We start from the raw sequence: 12873 nt of genomic DNA, 5'->3' as shown, positions 1-12873 counted from the left end.
CAGAATCTCATGTTAGTCCTTTCTGTATGTATGATTTTGTTTTGCATGTGTTACAATGAAATTGAAACTAGAATTTTCAATATTATATAAAACTGTTTTTAACTGAACTCATCATCAGGATCATGCTTCTTAAAATGCTTCAGAGACAATGAAGGGAAAAATAATGTTTATGGAGTGAGACAGAAGAGGATGAGACTTCATCTTCAAGTTTGGCTTCCTGGTATTTTGTAAGAGTGCACTCTTAGATGTTCAATTTTTTTTAACATAAATTATTTCCAGTATGGAGGTTTCACCAAACTTTTCTTTGGGATTATTGAAGTATTTCTTTTATTTTGCAGACCAGATATTTATTCTTCTTTCTCATTTACCTTACTCTTATGTCAGGCCTTTAACCAAAAAGTTGAACAAAGATTGGAATCTAACTGCAATTTATTGTAACTCTTATCTATGCTGTTGTCCACATTGTAAGAAGTAAATTTTGAATGATTAAAGCAACTGGACTCCATTACAGAAAAGCTGAGAACTCAAAATGGACTTTGTAAACATATTTTTGTAGAATTCAGGCAGCTGCCTTAATTACCTCTGGGCCTTGTTGTTTCAAAGATCTTTAGTATCAACTTAAGTCAGAAATTACAAAATTGTTCCCCCTCCTGTCCCAGAAAAGGAATTTCTCTTGGAAGAATGTTAAGAAATAGTCAAAAGCACAGATATTTCTGCTTTTGCATTTTTAATAATGTTTTATTGCAATAAGTACTAAATCAAGAAAACTCTCTTCCATATGTGCTCAATAATCAATTCAAATTTTTTCTACACATGACATTTGTTTTAGAATGCTGCAGTTTACAAATCAAATAGTTTCTCACAAAGATAGTATGTTTTTATTCCATTTGTCCTTTTTCAAATGTTCCAAACCTCTGTGGTTTTGTCATTAAAAGTCTGGTTGGCAGATATATACTGAAACTTTATGTTTTCCAGCTGGGCAACTACCAGTTACACGTACTCATTATTATTCATATGATCATTATAGTGTTCATCATAACCGTGGAGGATAATTTCATGTGGCTTACACAGTCAATACGCTGTGATCTACAGCAGATATTGTCCTGAAATCACTGGAACTTTGCTATCCTTAAGCTCTGAAGACACTAAGATTTAGATCTAAGCCTCCTGACTTGCCCCTTTCTTTAGCATAAAGCTAATGAAAACCCTGACCAAGGTTTCTGGAAGTCACTAGTGGGTTTGGATGCTTTCATTCAGGAGGTACTCAATCTGGAATATTTTGGTGTTGAGAAGGGTGGGTGGGCTTTCTCTCTCCTCTCATCCATGGCAGTTTTACCTCCCTATAATTTTATTGACTGTATTGGAGTTACTTTTAACTTACACTGATGGCAGAGGAGCGATGGGCTCTCCTTCCCATTGTGAATGTACAGAATGCCGTGTTTGAAATCATAGGGTTATTTTGGTGGGGTTTTAAATTGTTGTGAAAAATTCTAAATCCCCAAAGCTTTATTTTCCCCTCTTGTTATAATTATAAATGACCACACAAAGAGTACTCACTCTTGTACAGAAATCTTGTATGCCAAATTATAAATCACTAAATGAAAAAGAATGTCAGAGAAGATGAGCGGATTCTAAACTGTATCCACCCTAGTGGGTGGTACTATTATACTGGGGTAATTTATTGTAAAGCTTCCGCTGACATGAGCATATTTCTGTTGTCTGACAGAGCAGTTTATAAAGAATACCAGAACTTTTCCATTAAGTCACTTCCTCAGAATTCATATCATGACCCTACATTATATGAAAAGCACAATTGTGCAATTTGTGAGGCACAAAAACCTTAAAGCTCCTAGATTTGTAGCTGTTACTAATTTTTTACTTTTTATTTATTATTGTAAAAAGAAAGCAAATTGATGAATCAACACTTAAAGAGGTATTTATTACTGGAATAGTAAGAGCAACACCAAGTGCCATGAAAGAATAAGAAACCAAGCTCTTACCTTCCCCTCCTTGTGTATATAGGCCCTGTTTCCATACGCTTTTGTGCACTTAAATACTTGGCTGGAACAAGATCCTATGCAGGAGCAAATTGGGTGGATGCAGATGGATTTCTCCCTTGATTTGCAGTCAGGGAGGCAAGCAGCTATATCCAGCTGTTCTCATTTCCCCCAGGAAATACGGTCATCCAAGATGAGAATATTGCCTTTCTAGATACCTCCGGGTGAAATAAACCCTGCAGGAGTGGTAAGGAGCAGACAGAGCCTATCACCAATCAGCTCCCGTGACTAGCAGCAGGATAGTTCCAGGACCTTTGCTTAGTTACTTTTGCATCCAATCTGCAGCCCACCTCCAGCTTTAAAGGACAACATTTTGAATAATTTGTCTGATTAACAACGAGTCTTGCATCACTTTGGTTAAACGTTTTGCTTCCAGTTCAATGTGTTACCCTCCTTTAGGTCAATCTACTGCGGATGGTGTTCTCAACTAAGAAAAATGTGCAAGGCACGTTTTTGATGGAGTTCTTGGCAAATCATTTGATTACATTCCCTGATATTCAACAGATGTCTGCAGTCCACATGGCAAACAGATCCATAAAGGCAGTAGCTCACTGTAGCACTTGATATGAAGAAGCAATATATAACATTTAATGGAAATAATCTATTATGTATGCAATCTATTATGTATCCCACAGCTTAACTCTGCATAAAAATGTATTTTTTGGGGACAGCCAATAGTATACTGACCAACTTAATTTATATTTTACTTCAAATCTTATCTAAATGTTTGAAGCTTCAATATGAAGGACCTTCAGACTTTAAGGAACCATAAAATGAACCAGACATCACTTTTGTTTAAAGATAATTTTGAAAATTAAACCATTGTTCACTGCAGATGTTCATTCCAGGCCAGGACTGTAACTTGGGAAGGAGAGAGGAAAAATAATCAGAAGCATTTAAGTATTTTCTGAAATTTAAATTTGAACCTATTTTTCCAACATTGTTTTCTTTTTACTAAACATTGGATCAAGTCAAATTTCTTCATGGCACCCAAGAAAAATTCCAGTTGATTCTGCTAACGTGATTATCAGAATTCTCCTGCAAGTGTATCCTAGTTGTTGTTGAATCTCAAATGCAACCATAAAATAGCTGCTGGCAGTCATTGGCTTTCTTGTTGGTGCTCAGTTAAAGATCAAGTCCTAATGTTGTCACATAAGTAAGCACTAAAATTTGACTCACTCCCCTAATGGAAAAAAAAATCTTCAATCCTTATGTGAGGTGGAGTTGGTAAAAATAGATTTAATATAAACATTTTGTTATACCTTTTAGCTTCATTTTTATTTTTTGTTTTCATATATGTATATGAATGAGATCCACACATATAGAATTTTCTGCATCTGTTATCAGAAATAAACCTCAATATTATGTATTAAATGCACTGGGACTCTGCACTAATAATCTCTCCTAATTCTTATGTATCACATCTGTTGATGAGCAGAAATGTGGTAAAAGGAACACAAGAACATTAAATCCTGTTGTTTTCCATTAAATAACTTAAAGGATGGAAATTGACCAAATATCTTAGGGGAAAAAAGAAGAAATTTTTATTTGTCTCATTCTGAATATATAAAATATGTTGGGACTATTTAGAAAGACACTCTCAGGGTAGGGGCAGATCCAGCCTGTGTGGGTTTGAATGATGATAATTCTTCCTTCAACATTCTACTTATCCAGTAGCTTGGTACTTTATTATTTTTATTATTAATATTCAGGAGAAATAGTGAGCTTTTTATATCTGTTTGAAAGTGGGTAGTCTCGACTATACAGTACCTCTTGAACCGTTACTAGTGCTCACACAAGGACTGCCCAAAGACTGTGGAAGTAGTTCAGAAATATTTCGCTGACTTTGGAAAACATCCAGATTTTTGGAGTGCTTAAATTTTTACATATTAAATTTAGAAGCAAAATGTAAGTTGTATGAGTATACCTTTTCATGTTTATTCTGGTTGAAATGTATTTATATAAAAGAACCACACTATAATGCATATTCCATACATCCAGCCATTTCATGGCAACATGTTATCAGAAGTCCCAGGTATGTTGATTCTTCACACTATCTAAAACTTGTAGGTACTGGATGTAGTATGTAGGGGTTTATCCAGTTCCATTTATCAGTATCATAATTGTGTCTCAAGTATTGAGATTCAATAATAGAAAAATACCTGGTTCTTCCCTCTCAAATCTTATAAACAGTCATTCTAGTGCATTTGCTCTGGTGGTCAGGCATGCAATGACACAGAATGACATTCTGCTCTTGATATGCAGGAGAGAGGATAGCCACCTTTTCGTAAGCATTGCTTGTTTTGTGGGTAACATCTTACTGTTGTTTACATTTATCAAAAATGGGTATTTATGGAATAAATTTATCACTCTTTGGCTGTCACTGTCTCATCAAAAAAAAAAAATCTCAGTTTTACACACAACTTACATCTTGACAAATATTTTTATTGAGGTTTCAAGAATATTGTGAAAGGATAAGACCAGATGTTTGAGGAGTTTTGTCACTACCAGCTGTTGTTCTTGATGAGCTCTTGAAAAGCACGTAGGCATACTAATCAAATATCATCACTGGAAGTCCACAAGGAATTCTTTGTTAGTAATACTGTTTTCTTCAAAATATAATGTAACAGTCCTTCATGGAATAATATTTAGTTTTTTTGTTGTGTAATGTTTATAGTATTTCTTTTCATTCCTCATCCTAGAAAAACTCTTATTTGACCTTTTATTGTAGAGTTACTTGTTGTAAAATGTTCCACATCAAGTAAAAATATAGTAGTATAAGTTTGGTGAAAGAGACAGGGCAAATATTTCATACATATTATTTATATACACAGCATAAAGTTTGCACCTATTCATTGTTAATAGAAGACTGTAATTATGTACTTAACATCACTGGCAAAGCTTCGTATATGCATATATGTTACATGTGAAAAACCACCGTGCCCCCTTCACATTCCTCATAAACAACGATAATGAAAACTTCCCCGAAGTTATTACTCCATCTCCTAATTATAGAGGTCTACAATTCTGTCAATATTTGTCAAATTAAGCTATTGATGAAGGGGTCAGTGTGGGAGAGGATATGTCCTGATCCTGCAAGGCTGAAGTCAGTAGCGAGTTTGATGTTTATTTCAGTGGAAGCAGCGATGAATCCCATTTTCAGCCAAGTTTGTTCAACTGTAAGAACATGATCCTACGCTACTGAAACCAATGGACGTTTATCAGCCATGTGAATAGTGAATAAGGCTCCTTGTACACTTAGGCCACACTTCTGGTTTGGTTTTAATAAGCACCAGATGAGACAGGGCCATAGAAAGAAATCCACAGGTCTCTGAGTAAGATTTGTGTCTGACTAACTCTTCAGAGCACAAGCTTGCACAGGAACTGAAGTGTTCAAATGGAAGGTGGCAGCTCTTACTCTCCATAATAACGTCATGCAGCAGAAACAACGAAGAGGAAATTGGACAGACTCACTAAGCTCTTTTGAATATGAACTCATGTCAGGGAAGACAATATACAAGCTAGTTATTAACAGACACCCTCTTTTCTATCTATACTGAATTTCAGATTTTTTATACCAAGATGTTGTGTTTCTGGGTGCGTTAACTCTGTTAATGGTTACTGTGTTTTTTCCAAAAGGGGCTAATAGGTAATATGAATTCTGTTGGAATTATGTAATTGATGAAGCAGGTACAGTGCCTTGGGATTACACAATACAGACCATTTATATATCTGTAATACTGTTAACACCATTGTGTTTCTTCTTTTTCTTGACCTGTCTTTGTCCTCCTTATTTTTAACCATATCTGGAGCCAGATCACTAGTGGCATCTTGCTTTCTAAATGTGAAAAATGCTGGCTGCTCTCCTGGCAGCTACTGGCACCTAATAATACTTCAGTAAATGTCTCACAGTACTCACTCTCTTCTTTGATTTCTATCATCTGAAAATTTTTCTATGGCTTCCTGTAAGTGTTCAGTACTGAGAGAATCCTTAGAATCAAGTAATTTGCCATTTTGGAGAGGATACTCAATTAGTCCATCTTCTTTTAGTACAATTAAAGCTTAAAGTTTTCCTGTTACAGAGAGAAATGAGGAGGCAGTTTTCAGTCTGTAATTTTACTCTATCCCTGTAGATTTCACTGAATTTTGAAGCAGGATCAAAACAGGCATGAAAACACCTGTAGGCTGTTTTTTGGCCAATTAAATTCAGAGTCCAGTTCAAAGGTCCTGGTGATGACCCAGCTGCCTCAGCAATGTCTCTTTATTCAGGTCCAAAGGAACAGCTGCAGTCTGTAAGATTGTTCAAGTGAGAGTTTCCAAGATTGTACTCACAAAAGGTCTTGGGGATCCTTGACTGCAGAATTTATACATGCTGGGAATCACGTTGACACTTCTTTAAGGTTCCAGTATAAGAAATAGTGTTTTGGGACTTCCTACTGGAGACAAGCTCTCCAAGCAATGCTCTCCTTGAGGCAGACCAGCTGGAGCAGCATCTGTTATCCTTTTCCCTGCTATGAGCTCCCCTAGTGGGAAAAGGTGAAGTGTAGTGATGAATGAAGTGGATTGGCAATCGGGTCTCCAGAGTACTCTTCCAACAGCAGGATGCATGCAGCATATAAGCTGTTAACAGGTGCTTTTTGAACTAGAGGTACAGATGGCTCCACCTGTGTTTATGAGGTCTCTTAGCTCCACTTGTCTCTGTCACATATCTTTAATTTCCTGTACAGTGCTCACGTTAAGCCATAAAGTTTGCATCTACATTGATTTGGAAAAACATGCTTGACAGTCCCTAGGAGACTGCATTCCTCACTAACTGCACTGTCACGTCATGAGAGCTCCCCCTCAGGTGATGCAACCATGCTTTTCAAAATGTTTAGGGCAAATGGCATCTTCAGCTTCCTCCGTGTCCCATGCTGGCTGTGCTGGCACAGGAGCATCAGGGGGCCTTTGAGGAGACTGCTCCCTGCATCACCGAGACAGCCCTCTCAGCCAGGCCACATGCAAAGGGCTGCCACACATCTTTAACCATGCAAATGTATTACCATGAGCTGCTGCTTCTCCAAAAGCACAACGTGGCCATGAAGGATAGGGCCATTAACAAATTACATGTGAGTCTTGGATGGCATTTGCCAATCACAGTACATTTTCCCACAGTGTGATTTTTGTCTGTCACTGTTCATTTGGGCATGGTACGCTGACTTTCAGCTCTGGCTCAAGAAGAGGAGTGAGGGCCTGAGAACAGCGATACACAAGAGGTGTCCCTGTCACGTATGTCATACCATAGTGATTCACCGTATCTTGCCTCTGTCTTTTTGTTTCTGAACATAAACAGTAAATGATATGAAGATGATGCCATTCCAGGAAGAAGCCTCTGTTCTGGAGCAATCATAGTCTAACATAACACTTTTGAAAAGCGTCATAAACACTTTTCAAAGCAAACTGGAGCTTCTTGTGTTCACTTGGCAGCTCCTCAGGGAGATCTAAATTCATGCTGGCTGCTGATTACCAGCACGTAGAGACAAGACCAGCAGAAGCTCCTGCATCCTTTTCTGGCCTTCCAGAGTGCAGCTGTTCAACCTGTGGATGTGAATGGTCCAGAATCTGCTTTTAGCAGCAACTCTTCCAGCAACTAGATATACTCAGGCCCAGCCTCACATTTCAGCCTAGCAGGGGATTTGTTATCCTGCTTGTTTTATGCACTGTAGTGCAGAAAATAGAAACTCTATTGCTGTTCACTGGGGACCAAGAGGAACCCAATGATGTCTAGCTGGAGTTCAGCAAGCTGAACCAAAGAATTCAGCCTGCTGGTCCCCTTTAATTACATGCCTTTAAGGTGTTGCATTATGCAGTCTCCTGATGACTATCAGCTTCTGTCAGAGAAGGTTTGTTATGCACTCTGTATCTGATCGGATATTTTAGCTGCACACTCAAGATTAAATGTTAGCCTTGGTAATGCTATATACATATCAAAGCCATCTTTGGCTTTGAACATGTTCCTTTCTGAGCAACTTTCTTAGTATTTTTGTGAATTACAGGCATCCTGCTCCTCAGTGTCTATGAACTTATCAATCATTTTCTCTTCCTTACTTGAGTCTCATGGCTACTAAAATTTATAATTATGAGGTTTCTATAATACTGCGTTAGCCTAAAAGGGTTTTGTGAGATAAGTGGAAAACAAGATCATTCTCTCTTGCAAGGGGTGAAAAGTCGACTCAGGAGCTTAGGTGCCTACAGACCTTGCAGTTGACACAGATCATAACAGATGCAGAAAAGCTGTATCGCTAAATGCAGACAGTGTGCCTCTACCAGTGTCTGCACCATTCCTATAGATACAAGAATTGAAATTTGATGGTTTGCCACACTGCAAAAGATACGTTTTGATTCTGAATATGTAATCATGTATTATCCTCAACTTTGCATTTCAGATTTGGCAAGTTTATCAAATAAACTAAGGGGGTTCAATGACATAATTCAGGCAGCAGAGACCAATGTGGCTTCCATCCAAGTATTTTCTGAATCATTTCAATCTTTATCTCTGTTATTTGTGGAAAGACTGGAAAATAGGTTAATTACTTTAAAATGGAAATAAAAAAATCTGGATTTGTTTTGTATCTTTGAGCTTAACATTTTCCTGTTATTTCCAATGCTGTGTTTGGGAAATCTGAAATGCCAGTCTTTTAAATGATGATATCATTGCCATAAAAATCATTTGAAAGGTTTTGAATTTATTTGGCTAGCTTAACTACACTTCAATTTGGATATCAAAACCTGAAGCCTAAAAAAGGATACCTGATTACAAACCACGGGCCTCTCAAATGATAATTCGGTTGAAATAACAATGTTACAATGTACCTCTCTGTATGGTACACTAATTCTCCCTACTTTAGTGCTCTAAATATAAAATCTTTTATGAGCTTTAATATAATGGCACTAGGAGTGACAAATGTTGTTTATGTGATTAAAAATCATATTTTAAACAGGATCAAAAACTGTTTAACATGATCAAGACATTAGAGGGTACAGAAAAGAAAAACATATCTTTCCACATTCTTCAATGTTTCTCAAAAAGTACAACAGCTTGAGGTTATTTTAGCCAGAATAGGGTCAAGTTGCAGAATAAGAAGGTCCTCAAAAAAATCATGTCATAGGGACCACCCCTCTTCTTTTTTTCTCCAGCTAGTACTCTTTGGTGACCCCAGCAGTGGTAATAGGACAGATGGAAAAAGGAGAACTCTTACAAAAAGCTTGACCTGTGCCCCTTAGGAAGCCAGCTCCTCACTAAGAAAAATGCTACTATGGCAACAAATTAACTTAATAAAAATACATTTTTCATTCTAGAATTTCAAAGAAACAAACTTTACAGTGTCAAATGTATTCATAGATGTTAAGGGCAGAAGTAGCAATTAGGTCATCCAGTCTGGCTTACATATCACACATCCTATAATTTCGCTTATGTCTGCCTCTGCTGAGCCAGGAGTTTGCATCTGACTGAAAAATACCTTTCAGACAGCATTCAGTATTAATATGCAGCATTAATTCAGCATTAATGCATTAATATTCTTCCTCAAAAGAGGGAGGAAATAGCCTATCCCTCGGTTCTTTTTTCTATCGGTTAATCAGCCTTGCTATTAAAAATATGTATCTGTTTTCTAATTTGAATTTATCTAGCTTATACTTTACAGTATAGACTTTTGTTAGTCTTTTGTCTACTAGATTAAACAGATCTTTTAGTGCTTTCTTCCTCTCTCTCTCTCTCTCTCTCTTTCTGTAAGGTTACTTACACACTGTAATCAAATCATTTCTCACCACTAGGATATTTTTTTAGCAAAAGAATGATTCTACATCTTTTTCTGCCACAAAATTTGATCCCATTGAGTGTAAAAGGATTTTAATATTCTTTCCACTAAAACATCCAGTTACCAAAATATGCTCAGCTACAGGCCATCAAGGATCTGTCTAATTAAAGAATATGAATTACATACCAATTATGATATGATATACTCAGAATAAGTCTGCAGGGGGATCTAAAACTTCATCTTTGGGTTTTTGAAGGCAATTGCTCTGCCATTTGAGCTAATGGAATATTTTGCTGGGTCAGCCCAGAAGAGGGGCTTTATATCTTTACCTCCATCTCCTTAAACAGTGTTGCCTTTCACTTCTGTAACAGCGGAATTCTCAGTGGAGCCTTCTTTGAAACACTAACATTCTCCAAGAAGGTCTCGGGAACACGATATTGCCATAACTTGACACCAAGTTAGAAGTTGCCCAATAAATGTTTGCAAGTCTGCAATAAACTCTGTTTCTAATAGTGTGCTTCATGCTGTGCTAGCAAAGTGCAGAGGAAATGACAGCAGAAAAAGCTTTATGCAGTCCTCGAGAACGACACCAGCGGCACTCCATATATAGTACCTCTGTGTAGATGCAGGCGGCCCTCTGCTCTTTTCCATGCTGAGCACTTTGCTCTGCTTGCCCAGTTTTGAAGCCCTTAGAGAGCTGGGAGGAACACTGAAACATTCTTCAAATCAAATGTGGAGGCGCTGTATTGTTTCGTGTTCATGACCAGGTTTAAGTGAACAGAATTTGTTTTAAAGATAGCCGTCGATGATAACGGTCCTAAGAGCTCATAGGAATCCTCTCTACTGCTTTGGGGGATTCTGTCTGAAATACGGTGCCTCCATGGTGAAGTTATCCTAAACACATTGTCGGGCTGAGTGGTTTCACCTTCTGTCTAAATGCTGATGCTGCACAACCCCAACTAATTTCAGCAGCTCAGCACAAAGTTTTTCTCTGAAAAGGCCCTTTGACCCTGAATGAATAAGGTTCTTCATGTGCATTAGGTTCAGCTACGTATTTTCATTAGCAGAATCAGCTTTTCCATGCTATCAAAGCCTCTAGTAACTCTGAATCAATGTTTACTATTTAGTTATTGGTGATATACTGATTCCAGAGCAAAAAGCACCTACCCAAAGTTCAAGGAACTTCTATACATACACACTTGCACACACAAAGACACAAGAAAAGTAGAAGCCCAAATTCCTTTCATCTGTTACTTGCTTACTGACCTTTGTGACCACCACAGCTTGACTTTCTTTCCATACAAAAATCCTATCCTCAGCTGACTTGGCTGAACTCTGGCTTCCTCTTATAAAGTGGTATATAAAATAGCTTTATGGCATAGCAATAAATAAGGCTGATTCATTTAGAGTACTTAAAATCTTGAGCATTTCAAAGAAGAAGCCATTTAAAGAATCCTCTTGGGGTCCATTAAAGTATGGAAATACTATGTCTATTTTACAGATGGGGAACTGATGCACCATGAGGTTAAATGATGACACAAGATGTCCATAGAGAAGGAAAGAGTTTAGTGTAAATTTCTTTAATCATAGGCTAGCATATTAAAAAGAGAGCATCGTTCTTGCCTTGCTGCCTGGTGCTGGGATCCAGGTCATCCTCTTTCATAAACACGTCTACATCCTTAAAAAAAAGACGTAGCAATAAAGAAGTAGTTACACAATATATATGCTTTGAGCTGAGGCCAGCACATTTGAAATGATTTTAATTTGTTAAAAAATTAAAAGTACAGTCTACCTTCTCTTCAGGAAAATGAAGCTTTGAAACTGAGACAGAAATTTGATCTTTTGAGCATGGCTATAATGCTTAGAAAAACATACCATACATGACTCGGTACAGTTTATCTCTGTATCCAGAGGTATGCACCAAAGTCAAATGACTCTGCTTCACATTCATGCATGATAAGTTTCTGCTTCAGTAACTTCATTAAATAAGTTTAAGAAAAGAGACCACTGAGGCCTGCTTTCTAGTTTTCAAAAATATCCCACATCATTGAGTGTGCTTTTTTAAAAAATCAAAAACTGCTTAAAAAATAAAGTAATTAGACTTCACCTAGAAATATGTCACTAACATTTATCATGTAGAATTATAGAGGAGAATTTTTGTTAGATTTTTTTCTTTGATTTAGTTAGTCATATCATTATTAAAATTATTGCTGCTGTTCATCGAACTAGAATTATGTCTATTCTTAACTCCAATTAAAATGAATGAAAATCAAAGACTAATCTGCCTAGGCCTTTCTAAAAATGTTGTTAGGCACCTAGTGAAGCACTTAGGTACCTAAAGCCTTTGAGAAGCTGTACCTCTGTATGTGTAAGTGAAAAGATCAAACAGTTACGCAGGACAAACACCAATAAATGTTCCACTTAGAACTGGTAAAATTCATGGAAAAGTGTTTTCCAAGCAAATATGTTTAGTTCTGAGTCACTAGGAAATTTTTATTTCTAAATGTGATTATGCATGTTGTTGAAATATTTTTTTTTAGAGACATGTATGCTGAAAGCTAAATTTTTGAAGTGGATTTGGGCGCTCAAACATTTTGTTTGGCATTTTGTCCAAAGTTTAGACATGCCACTTGAATTGGGTATATTTTTGTCAATAAATCTCCCAAATGTCTAAAGTACTCCAAGTATATGTAGATTCATATAAAGCACCACCAGAAGAAGCTGGCAACTGCACTGGTCTTCTGCTGATGAGCTCAGCAGGTCCAATTTTACCTCTTGGTCAGGCAGAGGAAAAACTTGATCACAAATCCCAGATGAGGATGCTACAGAGGGGACCATCTGGGAAGCAGAGAAGAATCACAGCCACTGTCATCTTCCCTTCCTCCAATAGCCATGTTCAGTGACAGTCTGATATGTCTAGGCCTTAAGCTTTGGGCATCATGATTTTAAATCCTCAGGGAAGAGTGAGAGCAGCCATAAGACCTTCTACATCCCATTGAGAGGTAGAGGCTCATGCTAGA

The sequence above is a fragment of the Rhea pennata genome, chromosome 3 (genome assembly GCF_028389875.1).
Source record: "Rhea pennata isolate bPtePen1 chromosome 3, bPtePen1.pri, whole genome shotgun sequence".
Lineage (NCBI taxonomy): Eukaryota > Metazoa > Chordata > Aves > Rheiformes > Rheidae > Rhea > Rhea pennata.
Note: the sequence above shows the minus strand (reverse complement) of the source record.